Here is a 6,323-nt window from a genome sequence, read left to right on the forward strand (position 1 = left end):
TCCTCACCTTTTCATTTTGTCTAACTTTCTGTGGTTGTGGTTTTCGTTCTGCAGGCTGCAGGATTGTAGTACTTCTTGCTTCTTCTGTCTGCCCTCTGGTGGATGAGGCTATCTAAGAGGCTCGTGCAAGCTTCCTGATGAGTGGAACTGGTGGTGGGTAGGCAGGGCATGCTCAGTAAAACTTTAATCCACTTGTCTGCTGATGGGAGGGCTGTGTTCCCTCCATGTTGGTGTTTGGCCTGAGGCGACCCTGCACTGGAGCCTGCAAGCTGTTTGGTGGGGCTAATGGGGGCCTCCGGGAGGGTTCGCACCAATGAGTACTTACCAGAAGTGGTGCTGCCAGTGTCCTTGTCCCCATGGTGAGCCAAAGCCACCCCCCACCTCTGCAGAAGACCCTCCAACACTAGCAGGTAGGTTTGGTTCAGTCTCCTGTGGGGTCACTGCTCCTTTCCCCTGGGTCCTGGTGCGCATAAGAGTTTGTGTGTGCCCTCCAAGAGTGGAGTCTCTTGTTTCCCCCAGTCCTGTGCAAGTCCTGCAATCACATCCTGCTGGCCTTCGAAGTCCGGTTCTCTGGGGATTCCCCCTCCTGTTGCCGAGCCCCCAGGTTGGGAAGCCTGACACGTGGCTCAGAGCCTTCACTCCAGTGGGAGAACTTCTGTCGTATAATGGTTCTCCAGTTTCTGAGTCGCCCACCCAGCAATTATGGGATTTGATTTTACCATGACTGTGCCCCTCCTACTGTCTCATTGTGGCTTCTCCTTTGTCTTTGGATGTGGGGTATCTTATTTTGTGGGTTCCAGCGTCTTCCTGTCAATGGTTATTCAGAAGATAGTTGTGATTCCGGTACTCTGGCAAGAAGGGGTGAGCACACATCCTTCTACCCCCCCATCTTGAGCCAATCTTCCATAAATGTTTAAATGATAAGCTTTAATATCAATAGTATATTTATGTTAAAATAAAACAATTTTCTTTCATCTGCTATGAAGACAGGGTTTCTTTGACTGTAGGTCGGCTCTTGATAAGAGATTGGGAAAGGCTTTTCTGCACCTTTTAAATAATCTGCCCAGAAAGGGGATAGTTTTTCTCTTTCCAAAATAATTTCCTGTGCTTCATGTTGTGTTTATCATGTCTTTAACTACATAAGAAAACTGTCTTCTCAGTATTAAAATAGCTAAGTTTTGCTCACAACTATGTAACCTGCTGTATTTGCTTTTAAATTCTTTTATTGTCACTTCGGTTAAATAGATAATTAAGTATTGTTCCATAATGATCTGTGATCCCATTTAGTCAAATGTCCCTTTCTCTTAAACTATCTAGAACCCCATGTTATTTTGGGGATCTCAAGAAGAGATAAAAATAGCAAAAATCATTAGAAAACCTTGGTGTCTACTATTCATGGATAAGTACTCTTGAGGTGTGTATTTGTTTTCAGAAATTTTGTTATGCAAATATAACCTGCATTTTTAAGATGAGCAATGAGATGATACCCTACGTATGGTTTTGTACACTGCTTTTTTTCTACAAACACCATATTATGGAGGTCAATTCACGCCAATCAGTATAAGCCCACATAATAATAAAATGGCCTTAAACACTAATGGTCAATTTAGGTATGATAATCATAAGAACTGTTCATTATAACTGCTGACTCCCTCAGTTCCCCACACTGTGGTAAGTGCTAAACCTGTACTTGCTCATTTAATCCTCATCACAACCTATGAGGAAGAGCTCCTGTTGCCCAACTAACCATCAGGGAACTGAGGCACAGTGATGGCAGTGCTAGCCAGTCACAAGATTAAGATATGAACCAATTCTGGGTGGCAGCTGAGCCCCACATCTAACTAGTGTACACTAGTGCTTCTTATCTGATAAGACCCTCAACCTTACTGTTCATCAGGGCGCAGCAAAATAAAACTAACGTCCCATAGTTTTTTCTCAGTTAGCTGGGCAAAAGTTTAAACAACAGATCTTAATCAGTGTGGTTTGGAATTTGGAGACCTGTGTCCTGTTATATTGTGGAAGGGGCTCTTCCAACATTCTGTCTCCCTTCCTGTGCCTCAGGGATATTCCCCTACTAAAGTGGATAACTCTCCTGTGCTTGGAGCAGAAAATGTTTATGTTTCTCCAGCCTTTTTAATATTTTGTATAATTGCAAGGGCAATAGGAATTTACTACAGTTAAAAATAGATAACATACAAAGGGAAATAAAATAATAATACCTCAAAGCCCACCATCTGAAGAAAAGCCCTTCTAGGCGCTTAGCGCTGAGCCGGCTGAGAGGAAGATGTGTTGGGTGCAGGGCTTGGGCTGCTGCTCTCGCCCCTTTGGTCACCGCCCCTGGAAACCCCTTTTGTAAAGCCTATACAGTTCAGACCCCCGATCAGACCCCCGAGAGTACGTCTCCAACTGCTGCTACAGAGGTTTATTCAAAAGCTTTAGCTGTTTGCCATGGACCACTGGACCTCTCTGACTTTCTGATCAAAGCTCGTGAGCTAAAGGACGATGAACATCAAAGAAGAGTCATACAGTGTTTGCAGGAATTACATGAGGACCTTAAAGGATACCGTATAGAGGCAGAAGGCCTTTTTTTCTAAGGTACAGGGAAAACAATGGTGATGGACATGTTTTATGCTTATGTGGAAATGAAGAGGAAAAAACGGGTTCATTTTCATGGTTTCATGCTAGATGTTCACAAAAGAATACACCGCCTTAAACAGAGTTTGCCAAAAAGGAAACCAGGACTCATGGCTAAATCATACGATCCAATAGCTCCTATAGCTGAAGAAATCAGTGAAGAAGCATGTCTCTTATGTTTTGATGAATTTCAGGTCACGGACATTGCTGATGCCATGATTCTGAAACAGCTTTTTGAAAACCTGTTCAAAAATGGGGTCGTCGTTGTGGCAACATCCAACTGGCCACCAGATGATCTCTATAAAAATGGACTCCAAAGAGCTGACTTTGTACCATTCGTAGCTGTCCTGAAGGTCTCTGAGGCAATGAGAGAGTGGAATGCATGTATGTGGGCAATGCTGTATTTCTTTCTGGAATACTGTAATATGGTCCAGCTAGATTATGGGACAGATGATCGGAAAAAGGAACTTCCTGCTGCAGGAGAACTCTACTATCTCACAAGTGAAGCTGATGTGGAGGCTGTCATGGATAAGTTGTTTGATGAGCTGGCTCAGAAACAAAGCGATTTAACTAGACCAAGGACTCTAAAAGTGCAAGGCAGAGAGCTGCGGCTGCATAAAGCCTGTGGAGCCGTTGCCGACTGCACATCTGAAGAGCTATGTGAGAGAGATCCCATCCAGGACACCACATTACCTTTAGTCATCATGCCTCCTTAGATTCCTCTTAGTTGTGACAATTTCTCAGACTTTCCTTCTTTTTGATGACCCTGACAGTTTTGAGGAATACTGGTCAGTTATTTTGTAGACTGTCCCTCAAATGGGATTTGTCTGATGTTTTTCTCATGATTTGACTGGAACTGTGGGCTTTGGGAGGAAGACCACAGAGGTCAAGTGCTATTTTCATCAGATCATATCAAGGGCACATATGATCAATATGACTTAACACTGTTGATGTTAACCTTGATCACACTTGTCTGAGGTAGTGTTTGTCTCCACTGTAAAGTTACTCTTTCCCCCCTCTTTCCATAGTGAACTCTTTGGAAGGAAATTCTTGCTGAGTTTTCATGTAGCAGCAAAGAAGAAAATCCACAATTATCTAACAAGGCTGTTAAAATACTTTTCCCTTTTCCAACTACATACTTGTGTGAGGCTAGATTTTCTTATATGACTCAACCAAAGCAACGTATAACAATAGTCTGACTGTAGAAGCAGGTATGAGAATTCCACTATCTTCTATTACGCCAGACATTAAAGAGATTTGCCCAAAGTATAAAACAATGCTACTCTTCTTACTATTTTCATTTTAGAAATATAATTATTTTCATAAAAATGTTATTTCTGTTAATTTTATGGGTTGAATATAATGGTTTTATCATTGTTGTTTTAAATAAATTAATAAATATTTTATAAAAAAAGAAAAGAAAAGCCCTTCTAATGTTTTCATCTGCATTATATTCCTCCAGAATTATTCTTTTGCAGGTATTATATATTTATACATGTATGCATACATTTATATATTTACATACAAATCATAAGATCTCATCTTACATTTAATTTTATAACTTATCTCACTGTAGTGGGTTGAATTGTGTGCCCCCCAATATTGCCAAATCGTAACACCCCCATACCTTAGTTGGAAATAGGGTCTTTGCAGATATAATTAAGTTAAAGATCTCAAGAGATGATAGGATTTAGGATGGTCCCTAAACCCAATGACTAATGTCCTTATAAAAGAAAGGAAGGGGGCTTCCCTGGTGGCGCAGTGGTTGAGAATCTGCCTGCCAATGCAGGGGACACGGGTTCGAGCCCTGGTCTGGGAAGATCCCATATGCCGCGGAGCAACTGTGCCCATGAGCCACAATTACTGAGCCTGCGCGTCTGGAGCCTGTGCTCCGCAACAAGAGAGGCCGCGATAGTGAGAGGCCCGCACACCGCGATGAAGAGTGGCCCCCGCTTGCCACAACTAGAGAAAGCCCTCGCACAGAAACGAAGACCCAACACAGCCATAAATAAATAAATTAATTAATTTAAAAAAAAAAAAGAAACGAGGGAGATTTCACACACACAGGGAAGAAGGCCATGTGAAGACAGAGGCAGAGACAGGAGTTATGCTGCCACAAACCAAGGGAAGCCAGGAGCCACCAGAAGCTGGAAGAGGAAAGGATGAATTCTCCTCTGGAAGCTTCAGAGGAAGCTTGGCCCTGCCGACACCTTGATTTCAGATTTCTGGTCTCTAAAACTATGGGATAATGCATTTCTCTTGTTCTAAGCCACGAAGTTCCTGTTAATTAGTAACAGCAGCCCTAGGACACAAACACACTCACTAACCATATACCCCAAATGTCATTGATTGTGAATAAACACCACTCTGTATCCTATTTTTTTGTGTGTGCCTGTGGGGATAGTAATGATAATAAAGGTATATACGAAAAATAAATATGGCTAAAGTTTTTAACTCCTAATGATTTTTACTGTATTGATTCATTTAATGCGCCAGGCACCCCTATGAGGGAGGTGCTGTTGCTCAACCCCATTTTGTAGATGAAAAACTGAGGGACAGAGAGAACCTGGCCTAGGACTACACAGTTAGAGAACAGGAAAGCTTGGGTTTGTACCTCACGCTCCAGAGCCTGGGAAACTGTCAAAGCTTTGTTGTTAAGTAACAGAAGCAGTCTGCATAGCATGTATAATTTAGGAGGTCATTAAGGCAATTTTCATGTATTAACATATTTATACAAATAGCTGGACCTAGTGACCTTGGTGAGAGCACGTTCATTGCAAGATTCAATAGTGCAGTGAGATAAGAGGTTAGTGGGAAGTGAAGAATGTTAACCGGGAATGCAGAAAATGCTTTCTGGAACTTTAATTTTGAAGGACGGGGGAGAAAGGGAGAGAGAAACAGAGACAGACACAGAGAGAGAGAGAGAGAGAGAGAGGGAAACAGAGACAGACAGAGAGAGCGAGAAGGCCTGTGACTGAATGGGGAAAAGAGGTCCAAAGAGGGATTTTTTTTTTACATCTTCAGTTCCTTGAAAGTATAAAAGTTAATATTGCAGGAGTCATGTCATCTCAGATTTAACCTTTGAAAGAATTTCCCCATATTTCCCTCTTATTTCCACTTTAGAGTTAATGGGATGCCTCCAATGAACAGTATGTGTTTTTGAGCTCAATATATATTTAGCTATGAGTAATAGGAAGAATGGATAATCGTGTGTCAAAGGAATGGTAGTAATTTGTGGATTTTTGCCTCTCAGGGAGGCAGCACATGGCTGAAATCCTTGTGTGACATGATCTGAGGACCCCTGCACAGTTGAATGGGAAACAGGTCTAGAATTTTCCTATAAACGTATTAACATGCAGAGCAGTCCAGGAGCAGCAGTTAGGCAAACACCACAGCTTGCTGCCCTGGTGCCACCTCTCACTGAGCTCACCACGTGAGTCAAAGGCAAGTCTGTCTTCCCAGCATGGGGAACTGGATTAGGGTCTTCTCAGAGGCACGATGTTGGGCAGCTCTTAGGAGCTTCTGAGTCTCCCAAGAAACTAGAGATCCTTCTGTCTTTAAAACTTTGAACCCAAGGCATACCAGAGAGAGATTTGCTTCCTTCATAAAGGTATCTATATTCTCATTAGGAGAAACAATGAAAAACACCTTTCCACAGTGCCTGCCTTAGCCCTAAGGCTCAGCCAGCC

General features: G+C 42.4%; 1 pseudogene; it reads left to right on the forward strand.

Annotated features, from left to right (window-relative positions):
- The first annotated feature begins 813 nt into the window (after positions 1–813).
- On the forward strand, positions 814–3,350 carry LOC133081860 (AFG1-like ATPase; annotated as a pseudogene).
- Positions 3,351–6,323: the final 2,973 nt, after the last annotated feature.

Source organism: Eubalaena glacialis, chromosome X (assembly GCF_028564815.1).
Source record: "Eubalaena glacialis isolate mEubGla1 chromosome X, mEubGla1.1.hap2.+ XY, whole genome shotgun sequence".
In the NCBI taxonomy this organism is placed as follows: Eukaryota; Metazoa; Chordata; class Mammalia; order Artiodactyla; family Balaenidae; genus Eubalaena; species Eubalaena glacialis.